The 22104-nt window shown below is 33.8% G+C and overlaps 1 long non-coding RNA gene across 1 annotated transcript in view; it reads right to left on the reverse strand.

Annotated features, from left to right (window-relative positions):
* Positions 1 to 890: 890 nt before the first annotated feature.
* Positions 891 to 22104, reverse strand: part of LOC111094563 — a 79426-nt gene continuing 58212 nt past the window's right edge. Inside the window, exon 4 of the long non-coding RNA XR_005385502.1 lies at positions 891 to 1206. This is a non-coding gene — a long non-coding RNA (uncharacterized LOC111094563). The remainder of the gene's footprint in view (positions 1207 to 22104) is intronic.

The following is a 22104-nucleotide window of genomic DNA, read 5'->3' on the forward strand; positions in this document are numbered from 1 at the left end:
ATAAGAACTGAGGTTTCCGAGTTTGACCTCTTTCATACCATACTTTCTGATACTATTCATCCAAAGGGTTTGTTGCCTTTTAAACAAGGGATGCTGTTTTTCAGATAAGTGGTATAATGATTAAAGGATCCATCTAATAAATAAATAAATAAATAAATAAATAAATAAATAAATAAGGATTCATCTAACTTCTGTAACTGTCATCAGAGTCACTTTATTTTAGATATGCTGAAAATATCTCAGTTTCAGTATTTACCTGATATCTCAGAACCCCAAAGGTTATTAAGAGAATAGGAAAAGTGTTACTTTGATTTGTAAAATGTATGCATGCTTACACACCATCAGAGTGAGAAAACATGAATTGCTATAATTTTAAAAATTGAAACTATTTTACAAATTATATTTTTAGCTAGGGGGAAGTTTTTTTTTTTTTTGGTGATAGTAAACACTTTCTGTCTTTACAGGATTTCACCAAGACCTCACTAGTACCTAATTAGAATCTGAGCATATAAAAATGTGATAGTTCTTTAATTTTTTTTATCCAATGCATTTAAGTATGGAACTTTCAATAGCCTATCTATTGAGAAATGTGGACTGAAAGAAATGTCCTTTATACAATCCTGAATGTTGTTAGTGTATTTTTTTTTAATTATGTGTTGTATAAATGAGAAAAGAGGTGCTAAATTATTCTCTATCCATACTGGTTATTTTGGGGTCACCACCCTTGCAAGATTAGTTTGACATTTGTGACATGGCCACAGTGATAATCAAACATCTGATTTGATTTGCATAAAACTTAGTCATTGGCAACTAGCCTCTCCCTGGTTAAACCTGCACACATAGTTAATCAGAGTTTATTATTGCCACAATCAGTCTATATCTGTCACTGTAAGTTTCCAATTATCAGTTCCTTGGAGAGAAAATTCTGGCTTAATTAGAAAAATTAGCTCTACACATTCAAGAAATGATTATTTTTTTAGGTTTTTGTTTGTTCTGTATTTGTAAACCTTTCTTTTGGAACTAGGAATAAGCCCCCTCCTCCCCCAGCCTAATGTCCATTCCCTGCATAAAGTCTGGTTACTCTTTGTGCCCCAAGACAGAAGCAGTGATGCTTTGCCACACGTGGAGGAGCATCATGTCATGGTGGAAAAGGTTTATCTCCTGCTCTCATGTTTCGAGGGCCTGGTTGTACTCTTCCATTACAGTCTGAAATAGATAAAGATATTATTTTCTCATTGTTTTTTTTTTTAGATTCAGCTTTACTATTTTAGAATTGATATTAGGAATTTTGTAAAATTCCCTCATTTTGGAAATCCTTTTTTAAATGATATAGCTAATCACTTCTGTGTTAGAAGTCAAATTTACTAAATGATTAGCACAATAATAACTTTAAAAAATCTTTCTAGAATCAAGAATATGTGCATAATATTGCATTTCACATCATGTCTTCATTGTCAATCATAAAACCTCCTGGAGCGACTGTCAATAAGGTTTTGTGTTGCATTTATCATTCTGACTGAGAAAAGACTAACTGGCCCTTGCCTGTCTCCATCAGCTTTTGCTATTTATTGATTAGTCTATTTATAACTGTAATATCATCAATTTTTCAAATTAAGATACAGTTCCAAAATGCCAAGTTTGGACTTTTTAATAATTACTTAAGTCCTTTCTGCTGACCTTTGTCTTTCATGTTGTTAATGTTTTGCCTGTGTAGGTTCTTTCTCAACTGAGCTACAACAGATTCAATAGTGCTCTTCTGTTGAAGTGAATATATCCTCTGACAGTTTTTGATTTGATCAAACTATGCATTTACTCTCTTATTTTCTTCCTTGTACCTTAGTGGCAATCCAAGCTATTGGATGTATGTACGTGCACATGTGTGCAACGCATTGCATTTTCTTCTAAGCATATGTACAAACTTAAAGAAATTTCAATTTTAGAAAATTTTATTTCCTTGCTCATTGAGTTTACTTACCAGAGTCATTTATATAATCCATTTTCCCAATCAACACTATTCAGAGACTGACTTTTCATACTTTTAAAAAAAGGTTCTTTAAAAAAAATATTTTATTTATTTATTCATGAGAAACACAGAGAGAGGCAAAAACATAGGTAGAGAGAGAAGCAGGCTCCCTACTGGCTTCTTCCCCAGGGAAGCCTATAGGGAGCCTGATGTGGAACTCGATTCCAGAACCCCAGAATCATGACCTGAGCCAAAGGCAGACGCTCAACAAATGAGTCCACCCAGGTGCCTCTAAAAATGACTCTTCCAGTCATGTCTTCATTGCCTAAGTTTTATAAATAGTACCATTACACAATGACTGGACAATATTCTCTCCAGGATAAAGATGATTTTATCAAGAAAAGATGGTCTTCTTCATTTATTAGATATTATATAATTTCTGTGGAAGTAGTTTTAAATGCGAACTTCTATTGGACAAAACGTCCTTTAAAACAACAACAACAACAACAACAAAAAACTTTGATTGCTACTATGGTTGAACTTTTATCACAAATATTCCTTATTTTAAAATAAATAAAAACAAAGATGGCATGAAATTAGTTTCCACAGTATGAAATTATTTACAGCAGCAGTAGACCACTTCTCAGATAAAGTCATCGAAATCTGTGTGTCTGAAAGGATGGGAATTTATGCAGCTTGACTCTATGGCATCTGGAGGTCGACAGCTGGTTATTATGTACACCTAATTTACCGGAGCGGTAAATACTGCAAGTGAAGAGATCAATTCACCAAAGGTCTATGGTTCAATAGGTTTAGCACTTCATGTTGAAAATAAAATGTGGAATAAATTAGGAGAAAACCTTTCTCACACTGCCTCAATAATAAAATAACCCCCACAGTGGAAAAAGACACTAAATGAAGTGTCTTTCATATAATTAGGTGGATGGTAATAAACTCAGTCTTGATCTGCTTTATGAAGTATTGTAATAATATTAATGATGTTTAACCATGTAACAATCCCTGGACAAATGGCAAATCTATTTTCAATACCAAATTACTCATCTTTAAAAGAAAATAGATTAATAGCATTTTCTACTTAGAAGACATTACAGGAGAATTAAATTAATGAAGCTTTAGTGTGTTCAGAAAAGAAAAAAATAGTTTGTAAAGGAAACATAGAATTTTATATTAAGCTTTAGGTTTAGTCATTTGTGTTAACCCAGGAAATACAGCTAATAGGTTAGAATATAGATCCAATTTAGAGATTAATTCCTTTTACTGTATAAACCATTAAAAATGATTATAAAATGCAGTCTAGCTTCTAATCTTAAAAGGGACATTTAAAATTTACACACAAAACAGTATATATTTATCTCATCTCTATCTTCTTATATAATGATCAAAAATTTAATGAGTACAAGAGAACTGATTAGGAAAACCACTAATAAATATCACCCACAATTGACACTCAGATAAGCCATTCTTATTCATGCTTGATAGCATGTGATCATAAGTTCTTATTTAAAATCAGCTTTATGTTGTTGAATAACTATATTATACATCGGAAACTAATATAACTCTGTATGTTAACTAACTGGAATTAAAATAAAACCTTAAAAAAATCTAAAATAAACTTTATGGAACTACATTTTACATTCAATAAACTTCACTGCTTTTTAGAGGGAGATTTCACTAGGTTCTGATAAATGTCTATAAAGTCATGTGGACACTTCCAAAATCTAGGTATAGAATAAGCCTCTTGCCTCAGAAACCTCCCTGTGCTCCTTTGCATCTACCCCCTCTCCCTCAAACCTGTTCATTTCACAATGACCATTTTGTGTATTATATCCAAAGATTTTTCTTCTCTAGAATGTCATTGAAATGCAATTACTTAGCATGCAGCCTTTTGGGTACAGCTTCTTTCACCTACCATAATGTTTTCAAGATTAATACATGCTGTGGCCTGTAGAAGAAATTTGATTCTTCTTTTATCATCAAAAAATTATATGATCATTTCTTAAGATGCAATCAAACTTGCAAATTCCATATACGTTAGCCTTTTCCATCATCCTGCTTTTTAAAAATCTTATCTATGTTTTTGTGAGTGTGCTTGGCATCCAAAGTACATTTGAGAGTGATTCAGGGGGTGGATCTTTTCAAAATATAAAATCACCACTTGTAAGCTACCTTCACTAGAATACATAAAACCTTGTCCTTATTATGTGCTCATTTTGTTCAACCGAGAAGTATTTTTCAGTGTCTGATATAATTTTAAAAATGTAATACACATTTTCTCAAGCTAAGGACGACATATATTTTATTTAAATATTAAAGACTTAGTGGCTTCTCTGTCTCAAAATATTTCAGAGACTGTCTCATTTTAACCTAATATCAAACTGGTTAGCTACTTTCCATGTGAAAATATCTTTTATTATTTAATGTATTTATATTTCCATGCACTTGTTTTAAAACCACAATTTACTACATTTAATTTCAAAATTTCTAAGTTAACAATCTTGTTAAGAAACACTTTTTAAAAAGAAAATGAAAGCACTAAAAAAATTCTTAACATAAATCCAATGTTGTTTGGACTGTAAAGACTGGATATCCTTGAGCTTAAAAAAACAAAGCTAGAGGTGTTAAGAGGAAAACCAACCAAAGTAACTACTGAAGGTTGCTTTTATGTCTCACAGTAAAGTCTTTTTTTTCGGTCTGTGTTTTTTTGTTTTGTTTTGTTTTGTTTTTATTTGTTTGTTTTTTTCAGTTTTTGTTTTTAATTATAAATATACAGTTGATCCTTGAACAACATGGGTTGGAACTGCATGGGCCCACTAATACATTGATTGTTTTTAATAAATGCAGGACAGTAAATGTATTTTCTTCTCCTTATGGTTTTCTTAATGACATTTTCTTTTCTTTAGCTTACCTTTTTTTGTAGGAATACAGTGTAAAATACATAAAACATAAAATATGTGTGAATTGACAACATTATTGATAAGACCTTTTCCGGTCAACAGTGGGCTATTAGTAGTTAAGTTTGGGGGGAGTCAAAAGTTGTATCCAGATTTTCAGCTGCACAGAGTGTCAGCATCCCTAACCCCTGTGTGTTAAAGGGTCAACTGTAACTATTCTACACAAAGTTACAGTGTTATTTTTGGTGTCTAGATAGACATGGGTTTTCTTTGGCTCATGTTCCCTCTCCTCTTCTGTCTTTGTGTCTTTCTTTCTCTTCTGGAAATCATACTGTTTTTGTTTTCTTCTTGTGCTTTTGGCCTCTTAATATTTTACTGGTTCCAGTCTCACTCCTAATGTCAATGAAATCTTAGATTTTAGCCCTTTTCATTATTCTCTCTTTTGTTTTTAGGCCTCATCTACTGTAATGGATTAATCTATCAGTCTTGCATTCATAATGTCCAAATATAAATATATAGTCTTGAACTTTTATTCTGAATTCTGACTTTGATTTTTTATGCAGCATGTCTCCATCTGGATGTTTTAGCTTCAAATTAAGCAAGCAAAACATTACCTCCATGTTTTACCATAATCACATTCTTCTCTGGGTTTTCTAATTTTTTTCTCATGATACTCTTGTCTCTTAATTACTGGGTTCTAAAATGATGAGACATTTTTCTCTTTCTTTCTTTTTCTTTTTCTTTTTGTTCTCCTTTTAGTTAGTCACTAGGCCCTGTTGACTTTTCTCTCTAAATTATTATGTGCCTACATCTGTCCCTTCCCTAGTGTAGTCACTTACTCTCGCTCAGGGCAATGTTACCTCAATTGTAATAGTTTCCTTTCTGCCTTTTCCACTCTTCTCCAATCCATTCTCCATGTTTAGATACATTAATGTTATAAAATATCGCTTTCTTTGTTCCATACTCATGCCTATAAGTTTAATGCCTATATTAAATGTCAAGGTTCAAACTAGGACAATTTACTAATAGAAGTTGGAAGTTGGTTGGTTGTAAATAAGAAAGGACTCCACATTATTAAATCAGGCTTAGTGGCTGAATAATAAATAATGGTTGCAGATTTAGCTGCATTTGAACATGAGGCAGGTGAAGAAAGCAAGTAATAAATATGTCAAATGCAACTTTTAGTCATTGGCCTATGGGAACAGGCTTTGAAATTTAATAGTTGTACATAAAGCACTTGTGCCAGAAATTTAATTCAGGATGGTGAGTGCCAAAAAAGCCAGAAAAAAAGAGCCAGATAAGTGGATCATGGTAATCAAGTCAAGATTGATACTAGAAAAATAGAAAATGAAGAATTAATTACATTACAACAAGAAGCAGTAGTTCATATGTGCTGCAAAAGTATGTTCTACTGATAAAGCTTTTCTTTTAAATGCCACAGTTTAGTGAAGCAACATGGAATTCCTTTGCAACTCTCATCTGAAAGAGCTCGGTTTGGTCTTAAGATATAGCAATTCATCAGATCAAATACCAAAGGTTCAGATTGTAAATCTGCTTAACTCATGCTCTGCAGGAATGATTTTTCTTTGGCAATGTCACTACCTAATTAAGAACTCATTGGGGATCCCTGGGTGGCTCAGCGGTTTAGCGCTTGCCTTTGGCCCAGGGCGCGATCCTGGAGTTGCGGGATCGAGTCCTGCATAGGGCTCCTGGCATGGAGCTTGCTTATCCCTCTGCCTGTATCTCTGCCTCTCTCTATATATATCATAAAAAAAAAAAAAAGAACTCATTTTCTTTTGTGGGTCAAGTTTCAAAGCCATAGCTATTGAAATCATTTGTAATGTTAAAGGTCCACCTAGTATGTTTGACCAAGTTATAAAATTTACTCACAAATTTTTTTCCTACAAGGAAATTTTCAAGTTCCTTTCAATACTTAGGGCATTGCATTATACATTTCCAAATTTTACTTAGAGTAATATGAATATTTAAAGTAATAAATGCTTCTGTAATTCTAAGTGTCTTATGAACGGTTCTTGTGTTATATCTAAAACAATGTCTATTTCAATAAAATTATCCTCAGTGAAACAATTATTCTTCCAATACCTAAACATTTTCTAATTAAGAATCCCTCCACAAATAATGTTTTATTATCGTTTTCTATTGATTCATAGAATTTCTGCTTTGGAGCCCATTCATCTAATGAAATCTTAACCAATGGGCCTATTTCAGTGAATTCTTCATCTTTGAAATGCAATAAAATATTTTATCTTTAATATTTAAACAGTAAAATAGTGTTTATTATTATTGTCCTCTATTGAGTGTGTTCCTTTAATCTATAAAGCGCAGTTTTAAGTTTCTCAAAACAGAAATACCCTCCTACATGTCTCCATTCCTTGGATAATGTTCATTATAGTCTGTAGGGAGTTGCTGAACAATAGTTGATATTTTTGTGGTTAATAGATTGAGCCCTCTTCCAGTGTTTTAAAAAATAATGCATGTTTCACTGAACGATCACTAATATCTAGGTATAAGGAAAATACTGACCCTGAGAAATGCAGCCTAATGGCCACAGGGTACCGTGACAATAGCATCAAGATACTTAAGTTCTAGCTTTAGATCTGCCCATAAACTATGATTTACCTCTTTCTTTGCCACCAACTCCTTTAGTCAAAACCTCAAAGGTTATTTACTAATATAAGATTTTATTATTCTATGAATAGATTCTCCCTACAGCTCTTTCAGCTCTCAAGTTTCTTTGTTTTAAAAATTACCTATTTTGAGGGGCCACCTTAGTGGCTCAGTCCATTAAGTGTCAGACTCTTGATTTTGGCTCAGGTCACGATCGCGGGGTCGTGGGATTGAGCCCTGCATTGGGCTTCACACTCAACTGGGAGTATGCTTGAAATTCTCTCCCTCTCCTCCTACCCCTCCCCTGCTCACTGTCTCTCTCACACAAATAAATAAGTCTTTTAAAAAACCACCTATCTCATATGTAAAATGCCATGACTTTCTCATCTTTCATTACATGAACTCATTCTTTTATTCATATTTAAGTGCAAACTGACTCATAATCATCTCAATTTATATATATATACATTTATATATTTGTTATATGTGTGCTGTACATATTCATTTTCTTTCTCATAATTGCTTATTATGTACTTATTATGCTCTGGTATTATTATTTATTTTATTATCTCAGAAAACTATGCTATTCATCTAGATGTCTATTAATACTTTTGATTGAAATAACTATGATGGGAAAATTAGTAAATAAAACACAATCTCTCCCACTATTTCCTTAAATCAACTTTCACAGGGACGTTTAGGCAAAAATAGATGTTATTACTATTAAGACAAATCAAGTTAATTTAAAAAGTGTGAGCTCCATATCCTGTCTTAAAGATCTTACACATTTTCCCAAATAGAAAGAGTTGTGCTTAGAAAGAAATTTTACCTTAAATAAAACCTAAAGAAAACAATCATCAGAGTGAAGGATAGCTGTAATTTAGCTGTAATTACTGCACATGGTCTTATTCTATAAAGTATTATATACTGACAACCAAAAGTTTCTATTTTCCAAGCTTCAAGTAAACAGTTACTGCCTGTTCATTTCTTCATAGGTTTCTAATCAGGATTTCTATGACCAAAAATATGTTTAATAGAGGCAAAGACAGGTAAAAGTTTAGTAACTTTCTGTACCTAAAAAAATACATTTCCTCAAGTTGAATATTCTGTAAACCTTTTTTCCTTCTCCCATTTCCATATCATAATAACACTTTGGTGTTACTGCTCCTTCTTCAGTTAACAGCTCCTCCCAATTTAGAATTATTCATGAATTTAATTAGCATGCAATATAGCTTTACAGATTATTAATTGGGAGGTAAAAAAAGGAAGCAGCTGTGGCAGAGCAACTATTTTAAAAATGCTTAAACTCATCAACACCCTAATTCATTAATAACTTTAAAAAGGAAATGAGCATGATAAAATATGAAAATATCCTATACTGGTTTTTATGTGTTGTCTAAGTGCACATGAAGTATAAATGTGGCTCATAAGAAAAGTAATTCAAGAAAGCAGAAATAATACTCCTAGAAATATATATTCAACTTTCAAAGGATTCTTCTTAATTTAGGAAAAAATAATCAAGAAGGAAAATCAGAATGTCATCATAGGGTCAGGAATTTTTTTTTCTTTTCTTTTTTTTTTTTTAGGGTCAGGAAAATTTTTAAAATCACAAAGATAATGTCTCGTAACATAATTTGTCATATTCTAGAAAAAAAAAATCCTGATGTTCTTGTGAAAAGTGGAAGGGCGTAGTGGGAGGCAGAAAGAAACCAAATCATATATTGTGGACTTCTTAAAACTAGAAATATAGGTCAGGTAGGTGTTCATATTTTCAGTAAAATTTGACTTTTTTGTAAATGAAAGGGAATTGTATATGATGATAATTTTTCATGGAAAATGTGTGAAATTGTAACACTTAAAAATGAGTATTTATTTTATAAATAACCCCTTATTTTCCTTATCTATAATAGAGTTCCTCTACTCCCACCCATAACTCAACATTTTTTGTCTTCAGTATAAGAACATTTAATTAAGAAAATTAAAAAAAAATGCAAGAAAACCCTGATAATTATTACAGGGATTTATTTTTCAAATGTAAAAGGAAGAGTTTTGATAACTCAGGCATCACTAAGAGTTTAAAATACTTAGAGATAGCAGCTGTCATTGATGACTTCTGCAGTGATGCTAGCAAGCAACTATTTCAATATCAGAACCCAAACTCCTCAGTTAATTTGCCAATCCCCTAAGTAGGTGAAACCATCCATGAGTGCCTTCCATCTGTTCCAACAGGTCCCTATGTTTGTTATTTCTTAGATGGGTGCACACCATCCAACTGTGACACAAACTCACAAATCAGCTGTCAGATAGTTGTGAAGACAAAGGCAGAGGAAAGTAATCTCAACTTTGAAAACACTCTTATTTATAAAAATACCAGAATCAAACCTTTTACACATATATATACATATATTTATATATTATGCTTATTGCAATCCTCTATTGATAAAAAAATTCTGATTATTTTGACCCAACGTATTTCTTATGATTTGCTAAATTTCACTGAGCTCCACAAAATAAGGCACAGCTATAAATGGAGAGAATATTCTTTTTATGTCGATTTTAAAAGTTTCAATTTTGCAAAACTATTAATCGTATCTTGTTTGTCAAGTACAAATGAATAATTTTGGTAAGGAAAATAAGAAGATACATAATTACAATAAAACACGGAATCACAGAGATGAAATTTGCCCCATTTGAGATCAGTTTTAAGGAGGATGTCAAAGACAATTGATAAATAATACTGTCTATTGCATCTTTGAAGATTTTAATACAAATTATGCATTATTAAAGTTCCAGGTAGATATATCTTTGCTCTTTAACACTTTATTCCTAGCAAAGTTAGTTATTATCAACTTTTGCTTCTAATTATTGTCAATGTTACCCCCATAGTTATTTGATTTCTATGCAAAACTGGTTTTACTTACATACTTACCTGTATAGTTCTTTTCTTAAATGGAAATTTATTTTTCTAATCACATTGCATCCTCTGGTTATAAGAGCATGGTTGTTTATGCTTAAACTTAAATATGTTGACAGATAATAATGGGTTTCAACCCTGGCCCATATACTTACTCTCTATGTGATATTTATTTATCCTTTCGTGACTTTAGTCTTCTCAGATGAAACCACTACAGTTAATATTATATACCACTAACTACGATGAAGATTGATGAGTTAAAGAATGTAAAGCACCCATTAGAGTGTCTTGAATGCAGTAGGCAACTCAATTAAAAATAGCTATTATTCTGTGGAGGATAACAAGGAAACTTAGTTCAAGACATTATTCAACAATTATTCAAGTGCATTGTAAGGTACATTTCAGTATTTCTAGCTTGCAAACACCCACAAGAGTGCTGTATATATATCATCTCTAACAGGAGAAGGTAACATGGAGGAGAGAAAACTCTTCTGTTTCTCCACAGCATCCCTACAGAGCCCATCGCTATTAGAAATACGGGAGTAAGAATATATGTATGCATTCTCATTCTGAAGAGATTTTGGCTCTCTACCACTACAGCCTCTTTCTAGTGACTTTTCTTCCACAGTTCTGAGTCTCAACCAAGCCTCACTAATACTGTTCCTTCCTCTCACCTACCCCTGGCCAAATATGGTGATGCTTCTTATATCCAGAATTCTCTAAGTGCCTCAGCAACTCTGTGGGTTTTCCGTGACCTTACCTACACCTTTTCAAAGTGTCTCTTCATTAAGTTCTCATCCAGATTGAGTGTGTCTCCATATTCTCACCTCCAGTTAGTGTGTCGGGTCCTCTGATTTGCTAGGACTCTGACAAACATCCAGCACATCTCACTGGGGCTTTTTCAGTGTCTTTTTTTGTTATTGTCAATGGTCTTACCTCAAATGGTGTCCAAGTAAAAATTCTACCCTCCATGAAATCACTAGGGTAATTTATTTAAATTGCAACCCTGACTGGATCATTATTTTTTTATTTAAAATCTTTACATGACACAATATCACTAGAAGAAAAAGTCCAAATATTCACATTTCCTATTCCCTTTCTTCTTGGTATGGTAATGTGATGTGAACCAATGGGATGTTCAGTGATATCCAGAAGATGCAGTTTTCTCTAACTATATCATGACTGAGAGTTACCATAGCCCTGAGGGGTTAAGAGGGAGAGAACCAAAAAACTGTAAATATATACAGTTGTCCATTTCCTTTAAGAGTATTTTTATCTCTTTTCTTATCAGAATGGAAAGTAATTTCTTTCCCAAATCTGGAAAGAATATAACATATGACATAGCAGCTGCAATTGAGACTACATCTTGATTTAATTTGGGATAGCCTATTGTCAGTCTTCAGGATCAATCTGGTTTCTGCAAGGCCCAGATGCTAAATGTAATAGAAAAATGTTGAGGGCCACCATTTCTGTATCCTTCAGAATCCAGAGAATGCACTGACATCTGCCATTTTACCCCCATGATATGATACTGCTTTTGATTTATTATCTTGAGGGTCTGTTACAGAAGCCTCCATTTAGTATCACTTTTTCTGAGAGTCTTTATCCTGTAGGCCACGAGACTGATGTGGGAATTTCAACAACTCCATACTAGGTGTGTCAAACCCCACTGTTTGCTGAATTGCGTGAAGGGATACATTTATTACCTGGTATCTCCAGTCAAATAGGGTGTCGTGGTGATTCTTCAGATCTCCAGGTATTCATGTCAACTCAGACCCTCTGCAAAACAATTCTCTAAAGTATTCGACTTTGCCCAGTGCAGTTATCTATCCAAGTGTCTTTTAGGGGCGGTCTTCCAGAACCATTAGCGTGTGATATAATAGTGGTATTACAGGTTCCTTCTTCATCCAAACCTTTGCTATTTATGATCATTGCATCCACCCAGCTTCAGGTGGTTAGGCACGCTTCCTAGACCTCTTCAGTTTGGGAGTTCTATCCTCTTTATTTCCATTACTGTTTCTGCTTCTACAACTGTCTCTCCTATGGTCATCCCTGGTCTACCGGGGAGAGTAACTAAGGAACATTCTAATGATGTTGGTGACACTCTCACAAGCATGTTTACTATGGCCTTGGCAAATGGTAAATCCTTCAGGCTTTCCTGTGCGATATAATCATCTGGTGAGATTTACTGCCTTACATATTGTAACCACTCAAGCAGTCTCACTTCCTCAAGCCTTTGAATTTTTTCTTCTAGTGTCTGCAATGGGAATTGGGCATTTTGCCTTCACTTAGCATGCTCATTGCTTTTTCCAGATTCCAGGAGCTATCCTTGTAGCCATTTCATATTTCATACCAGCCTCTGGGGTCCTTGACAGGATATTAAAATGTATATTTTAAAAATTTCTTCTAAATAAATTCCACCGTATTCAATCTTATATTTTGGCCCCCAGATGAAGAATTCTCAGAATTAAATTCTATCTGTACTCCCCCAGCTACTGCTGGTACATCCTGATTAGGTCCTTTGAGACATCATCCCCTTCCTTTCTTATGAGGCTAAGCAAATTCCCAGCTGGGTTATACCACAACTTAATATTAGTATATGACTTGTGTGTAGCAGGGAAGGATGAGGCTGATCCTAAGGGGAAATGTGCCTCTTCCCACCTTTAAGTTAGTATAAAGTGCCAACTCTTGGTACAAGCATCCACCTAAGTGTACTCATCTCAATTATCAGGGTTCTATCGTTTTCTAAGTTTGCTTTTGACACTAGCATAACAGACCTTCCTTGGCTGGGCATTAACCATATCTAGAGCTTGAAAATTTTATTTATTGTTATTTTGTAGATTTTTAAAAATTTCTTTATTCATGAGAGACACAGAGATAGAGGCAGAAGGAGAAGCAGGCTCCCTGTGAGGAGCCCTGATGAGGGACTTGATCCCAGTATCCCAGGATCATGCCCTGAACCCAAAGCAGATGCTCAACCACTGAGCCACCCAGGAATCCCAAGCTTCAACATTTTAACTGACAAATCCTAGGCCTGGTTCATGTCATTCTCTCATGTACCCGTGCTGTGGGAGACAAGGTGAAGCACTTTGTTGAAACTTGCTTTTAATCTTTATTGTGAAGGAGAATCTACTTCCATTTTTCCCTTAATCAATTTGAAGTGTATATTTTCTAAACATTTTCAAGTTGTTATGGCTAGAGACTATATGAAATTTTCCATGTTTTAAATTCTATTCACATACATACATATCTTGCATGGAATGTCTATGGCCATATTTAGATAATAGTTTTGTGATTTTATTTTCCTTATTATTTTGCCAGTTACAGGAAATCAATGTTAATATTCTGAAAGTGGAGTTTTAAAGTCATAAAACATCATATTGAGTTGGTTGGTAGAATCATCAGGCATGCTTACTGATTCACCCAGGTGGAAGGGAAAAGCAAGATCGATTTTATCTAGGCTAAGAGTCCAGACATAAAGGTGCAATAAAAGAACACAAAATCACATGAAAGTATAGGTGAGATCAGGCTAGTTGATAATAAAAGAAATGTTTCAAGGTGATTAGTATAGTGACATAGCATTTTGAGGTAAAAATGGGGATTAGACCCATGTGCAGATAAAAAAAATAAGGAGGGCGGCCCAGGGGGCCCAAGCGGGTTAGCACTGCCTTCAGCCCAGGGTCTGATACTGGAGACCCAGGATCGAGTCCCATGTCGGGCTCCCTGCGTAGAGCCTGCTTCTCCCTCTGCCTCTCTGTCTCTCTGTCTCTCTCTCTCTCCTCTGTCTCATGAAAAAATAAGTAAAATCTTTAAAAAAAAAATAAGGAAATTTTCCAAATATTTTTTGAGCATGTCCTATGTTCCATGTACTTTTGCAGTTCCTTTGGATGGTGTAGGGAATAAACATACATATCTCCTCAGGTAGATTATATTTTTCTGTGTGGAGGTAGATTGGCTGGGGGTGGATGAGAGGAATAAGTAAAATAACACGGCCTCTCTGAGGAGGATAAATGTCTTAGAATCACTGATTTTAGATTTATGTGGAATATCTTTTTTCTCTTTTAATTTATATGCAAACTTCCCAGCACACTATATTTAAGAGATTAATCCTTTAAGCAGCTTATATTTAGTTTGCAATCCATTCCTACAATCTTTGTGTAAGTGCTTATATATTTGGGTTAAATCTGCCATATCATTATTCATTTTCTATCTCACTCATGTTTCTGTTTCCCTTCTCGCATTTCTTGTTTTCTTTTTGATTAATCAATTCCATCTTTCCACCTTTGTATTTGCTATTCATTCATTGGTTCTGAAATGACAATAAAAATAGCCTTTTCCTATTACAGTCTCCCTTGCATTGGTAGTTTTGCCTTTTTAAAAAGATTTTATTTATGTATTTATTTACTTATGTATTTATCATTTATTTATTTGAGTGGGGGGGAGGACAGAGAGAGAGAGAGAGAGAGAGAGAGAGGAAGAGAGAATCTCAAGCAGGCGCTGTGCTGAGCACAGGCCCCGATGCAAGGCTGGATCTCACAACCTTGGGATCACCACCTGAGCCAAATCAAGAGTTGGATGCTTAATAGCCACCCACACACCCCAAGTACTTTTGCCATTTTTTGAATAATTCAAGAACCTTAAAAGATTATATTCCATTTACCCCTTGCATATTTTTGTAGTATCATTGGCATGCACAACATTTTAATGCCACATATAGTTTAAATCCCACAGTGTATTTCTTAGCATTGTTCTAAAATTTCAATAGTAATTTAGATTTCTCACGTATTTACACTTTCTGGTGATTTAGTACATCTTCCATTATCAATTTCCTATTTGGGAACATTATTCTTCTGATAGATTTTCTTTATTTTATGGCAAGTTTTACTGCAAATTAATTTCTCAAATTTTGTTGTTGTTGTTGTTGTTGTTGTTTTTGAAAGTGCATTTATTTCATTTGTATTCCAAGAGTACATGCATTGGACATGGCGTGCTATATCGCCATTTCATTTTTGTCACCATACTAAAGATATGATGCCACTTTCTTTTGGCTCCAGTTGTTTCTTGAGACACCAGGTCCCAGTGATTTTGTTATGATTTTTAAGCTTAAGTGTCTGTCTAGCTGTTTCAAGATTTTTCTTTTTCTTTGGCTATCCGAGGTTTTGCTATAATATGCATTCTGTATGCTTATCTTTGTATTTATATTGCTCTGTATTTATATAGGTTGATAGAGTTTAATCTGTGGTTTAATCTGTGTTTAACTTTAATCTCTGTCTTTTTAATGTGATTTTTGGAAAATTTTGTGACTATTACATCATCACTATTTCCTTTCATCCTTCCCTTTTTATTATGGGATATCATAAAATATATATACACATATATATGTGTGTGTGTGTGTAAATGTCTAGTCCATCAGTCTCTTATTTTGTTACCTGTATTTTTCTTCCTATTTTTCTATGTATTTCAGGTTTGCTATTTCCTACTGTGATTCTGGGTTTTCTAACCTATTAAACTTATCTAGCATATACTTAATCTCCTTTCTTGAATTACTCACCTCTATAACCTTCATCAGCTCTATTATACATATTATGTTGACTTCATATGTTTTCCTCCTAATTAGTTGTATATATTGTGTATGTCATAGAGCCATATTATGCAAGCCCTGTCTTTCTTACTAAGTATGACTTTTCCAAGCCCCAGTCTTCTGCTTTTTTTTTTTTTCACCTTTTCTACTCCCTGTGATAAGAATTGAAAACGCTACAAGAGAATTGTTGCTTCTTTTTTTTCTAAAATCAAGCCTCCTCAAGTTCTCACTGCCTTGGTGCTCTCTGATGACTGTAAACTTCAGTTTCAAATATTGTATCCAGCATTTGCAGTTCATATATCTCTCTGTGGGATTGTCAGTCTGAAGCAAACTGCTTCATCCTCTCAAGGGACAGAAGACTACAACTGACACCTAAATGATTTAAGAAAAAAAAGAGGCAAATGTGACAATCTGAGGAAAAAGCATACATTGGACATTAGGCAATGAAGGACAGAGATCCTCGAAAGATAAAAAACAAAGGAGGTGAGCCCTACAATTGCTGCAGCTTACTGCCCAACAGAGAATATTCAAACTATGGCAAGAGGAAGGGGACAAAGCCACCAGCAAGAATTTACAGTTTTCGACAATCAGAAATACACGAGAAAGCGATTTCTGATGACTGCGGTTTACAGTAGCTGGATTGACATATCCAAAAGCCATCACACAACACTGTGTTTTATATAATATTGCCCCAAAATGCAAACTCATCTACAGTGACAGAAAGTAGATCAGTAGTCGCCTGGGGATTCTAACATGAGATGCTGGAATGCAGGATTTAGTGATAAAAAATGGGCAAAAGGAACTTTTTTGGAATGATGGATATGTACATTAACTTGACTATGGTGAAGGTTTCAAAGGCGTAGACATATATCAAAACTTAAATTGTACAGTTTAAGTGAAATTTCTTTTCTTTAAATTATGCTTCAGCAAACCTGTAAAAAAAATACTTTTTTTCCAGCTGGTAAATCTCTAGATTGTTTTCAAAGAAAGGAATAAACAGACCATCTGAAAGGTTTTTTTTGCAATAGTTTAGATAATAGAGAATGGTTTTGATAAGGCTTCAAGCCGTGAAAAGGCTAACAAAGCTAGATTTTAGAACTACTTTGGAAATTGGGGATAATTATGAGAAGTTTTAGAAAACTCTGTGGCTCTACACCATTCAACAGATATTTATTTAGAGACTGTTTTGTGCCAGCCTAGACCAAGACACTAGTTTTATGGAGTCTGCCATAACTTCCTGGGGACTTTTTAAGGTTCCTAGTAGTATAGTAGTTTTTTATCAGAACCACAGAGGTCAAGGAGCATGGCTGCTCACACTGACCTAAGCCAAATGTAAGAGAAAAAGAAAGAACAAAAAGAAGGAACTATTTAGAAGAGTTCTAAGAGAGACTCTATTTCCCAGAACTAGCTTGAATCCAGTTAAGACAATGAGGCAATTTTTTTTTCTATATAATGTTGAGGATGTAGGAATTTTATTTATCACAAGGAGGAGTTCAGAAGGATACAATAAGACACTTGAACAGAAAGAATTGTGAGTTTACTTTAGAGTATTAGGAATGATTATTAGGATTATTAGGAATGATGAGACAGAGATGGAAGATATTTAAAAGACTAGGAAAAAAAATATCTATTTTCCACAATGACAAGAAGAATTAAAATAGGTTAAATGACACTGAAAATAATATTATTTTTTTCTGTAATATATGTACTGCAGTGTATGCAGTCACACTGAGGTACACGGTCAATTCTCAAATCTGAGAAAGAAAATAGCAAATAATGTATGCAAGACCCTCTTCTCTAAATCTTAAATAAGTATGAGTCAAAATCATATGGAAAATATTAAGGGTAATCTATATCATCAATCTATTTTCCATGCCCTTGATTTGATAGCTTCTGACAATAATCCTGAATTACCTTGTGAGTTTTCAATATATGTGTTCAATTACCTTTATCTATATTTAGCACTAGCCTGTTGATATCATTCACTTTAAAGAGTCTCTGCCTGCAGAATATTTGCCAGTATATCATGGATTTTCATATTTAGTTTTTATACTTTTTTTTTACTGGATGTAATAAATTAGTTGTATTGTTTTATTCACACATGACTGCATTGCAATTCAAAGACCTTGGCAGCATTTTAGAATTACAATGAAATCATCATGGGGACCAGATATTCATTGCCTTTTTCTTCAAACTGTCACTAAGCCATGCCAAATAGAGAGGAGCACACATATAAATGCATATATTGCATATAAACTTATTTCATTTTAACTCTGTGGGGATGCAGGAAAAATGGTGAACTAGCAATGGAGAAAAGGGTTTAAAGAAGAAATAAAAATAAACATTTGGGTTTTTTTTTAAAGCCTTAAACTTAAAATTATAAATCTTACTATTTTGTATATAATTTATCACTTTAGTTAAAATAAAATAATTGCTTCCTTTCAAAAATAAAGATAATGATAGTCAAACTTTTGCAATTTACTTCGCAAATAGGTACAGACAGTGAGAATTTAGAAAATGTATTTTCTGGTTCCTAAAAGAAACTGAGGGACAGGATATTATGAGATTATCATTTTTCAGAGATATTTAAACAAATTACTCTGGCAATGCTGACGCTACTGACTGAGATAATTCTTTTACCATTATTACGTTTTTAAATGCAAGAATAGGAATGTTTATTTTTTTGTAAATATGAAGAATAACCAAATTTGCTTTTATAGATTAAAAAGGGAAAAATTGCACTTCAAAATAATGATAATACACATTCCATTTTTCCATTCCAGAAAAATTGCAGATTTCTTAGAGAATCCAGTTATAACATGTACAGTGTACTTGGGTTCTATCTGCGCACAACTAATTGCTAAAAAGAACTGAGATCTGTCCAGGACTTTGCAACGTCCATATATCATCAGAAATGTCAATGCACCTCTATTCTCTCAATTAATTGTATAAATTTAACTGCCATAATTATCACTACTACCTGGTGTATACCACTGTTAAAACTTGTATTTAATGTTCCTACTCCAGTTTTGAGCTCTGGACTCCTTTCCAGGAATTAGAGAAACATATGACCTCATTCTGTGCACTGGAATCCAGATATCATAGTACATCTTTTATAAGATATTAAGGACATATGGATCGAGTCATTACATTTGTCAATTGAATTAAGCCAATGAATGTAATTGCCAGTATCCCATAATCATCACTGTTTGAAAGGCTATGAAGAACTTAATTATGAGGAACCACTTAGTGGTTGAAGGAAAAATAGTATAACTTACAACGAACATAAAGCTTTGGTCATGCATGTAAAGGCTAGATACATAATATTATGTAAATCATACCTGGACTCATTAGATGAAGCAAATTTGGACATACCTGACTTTGCAGATTATCTTAATATGGATTATTAAAAAAATGAAGCAATTTCATCTGGCACTATGTAAGACTGAAATAATATTAGAAATAAATACTACTTTGCAGCAAATATGCACTTTTTAAGAAATTTGTGATGATTGGATAAAAAATTGTTAGCTTTGAAGTATTGTCATTGCTGGTCTAGATTCCACTATTTTGTAAATGTTGCTAGACATAATTCTACTTCATATTGTTTCAGATAAGTATATAATTAGATTATGGCTAAACCTAAGAATTTACACGTCCTTAAATTTTACTGTGCTCATCTCCTTCTAATTATTAGTAAAGACTGATGAACAGAAATTATGAGAGAACCCTTTATTTTTTTTTTTTTTTTTTATTGGTGTTCAATTTACTAACATACAGAATAACACCCAGTGCCCGTCACCCATTCACTCCCACCCCCTGCCCTCCTCCCCTTCTACCACCCCTAGTTCGTTTCCCAGAGTTAGCAGTCTTTACGTTCTGTCTCCCTTTCTGATATTTCCCACACATTTCTTCTCCCTTCCCTTATTTTCCCTTTCACTATTATTTATATTCCCCAAATGAATGAGAACATATAATGTTTGTCCTTGAGAGAACCCTTTAATATTTTGCTTTATCTGAGGATATCCTTGTCATTCATTCACCATCTGACAATAATCTTTAATCTGTGAAATATATTTTGCAAATTGTGATTAGATGAGCATGTTATAAACATGTGCCAGAATTTTCTAGGATTTAAATACCTATAAAAAAGTGAATAACAAAGTAAATAACAAAACTTGAAGAATTCAGTGGAATTTATATCTTACATTTGACAAGGTATCCAGGGGATCCCTGCCCTGGGTGGCTCAGCGGTTTAGCCTGCCTTCAGTGGGGTGTGATCCTGGAGTCCTGGGATCAAGTCCCTACCTCGGGCTCCTTGCATGGGGCCTGCTTCTCCCTCTGCCTGTGTCTCTGCCTCTCTCTCTCTCTGTGTCTCATGAATAAATGGATAGAATCTTTAAACAAAACAAGGTATCCAGTCTTACTCAGACATTTGAATCAATCCAAGAAGAATCTTAATGGCTGAGGACTGAAACTGCATGCAATATCTGAATAGTGATTACTGATAAAGATTGATGATACCTTAATTGAAAAAGATATATATATTGAAAAGACCTTTTTATCAAATGCAAGATCCTTGGAGTTTTGAACCTTTGCAAAGAGAAAATATTCCTTTTGAGTTCTGGATATATGCTAATGAGAAGTGTGTATAAATTTGACCAGGGTGAGAAATACAACAATGTGATCATCGATGGTAATTAAATTTATGCATGGGAATCTCTGAGAATAAAGTATACTTCTCTGTCAGTTGGCAGTGTCATGCACGGACCAGTCAAACTCAGGTTGAATGACAGTGTGCCAGAAGTAGCCTTAAGTTTAAGAGGAATAGCATGCTTCTCCCATCTCCAGTCTATCCTCTATATTAAAGAGTATTTTGTCACAAATAGCTTTGGATGCTATTGGCTATATTCTAAAAGATTTTTAAAGAAACATGTCCAAAAATCATTGCTAGTTTGCAAGCAGAAATGAGAGGGAGTGTAGCAAGCCCCTCCAAATGTGGAATTTGCAGGGTTAAGACATGGAACATTTTCCCATCTTCAACTTATTAAAAATAAAATGACTAAAAGCTGGCTCCTAATGAATATAGGTACTTAAATAATTTCTCAATTTCCCATTAACTATTATAACTAAAAATAAAGGACATGTATTTTTTAAAAACAAAATTAGTGGTGGAGACATCATGTTCTTATTTAAAACTCTAGAGTGTAATGTGGTTCCTAAGAAGTCCATTCAGTTGCACAAAAATTTTCAGAAAAAAAAAAGACCAAGAGTATGTCCCACATTAACACAGAACTTAAATAAGTAGTGAAGAGACAATAATTAACTGTTTCCAACTACACGTATTTTTAATTAAATTAAAAATAGATGATAGATAGATAGATAGATAGATAGATAGATAGATAGATAGATACACAGTCACATGTCACTGCCAGAAATAATGCAGAGATTCTGTTTACCCTTTATCTAGTTCCTCCAGTGGTAACATCTTGCAATATTATAATATAGTATTACTATCAGGTATTGACTTAATGAAATCAAGATACAAAACCACTCCATCACTGCAGGGACTCTCTAAACCTTTACTAGCCACACACTTCTCTCTTCACCCATCTTTAACCTCTGGCAACCACTAATTCCACTAATCCACTCCCTGTTTCTATTTTCTTTTTATTTCAAGAATATTATGTAAGTGAAATCATGCAGTATGTTACATTTTGAGACTAGCTTTTCTTCACTCAGAATGAGTCTATGGAGCTTCACCCAAATTATTGCATACAGAGTAGTTTCTTCATTTTTATTCCTGACTAATATTCCATGATATGGATGGCTGTACCACTGTTTAACCATTCACTCACTGGAGGATCTATGAGTTATTTCCAGGTTTTTGCTATTATGAGTATTATGAGTAATAGTTAAAATTAACATCTGTTCGAAAGTTCTCTTTGTGAACCTAAGTTTTCGTTATAACTGGGCTAAAGGCACAGGGAGCATTATTTTAGGTAAATGGTATTTTCATGTTTTGTTTTTTGAGAAATTGCCAAATCATTTGCCAGATTGGCTGTTCTATATTATATTTCCCCCACAACGTATGGTGGATCCAGGT

Source organism: Canis lupus, chromosome 38 (genome assembly GCF_011100685.1).
Source record: "Canis lupus familiaris isolate Mischka breed German Shepherd chromosome 38, alternate assembly UU_Cfam_GSD_1.0, whole genome shotgun sequence".
NCBI classification, from domain to species: Eukaryota; Metazoa; Chordata; class Mammalia; order Carnivora; family Canidae; genus Canis; species Canis lupus.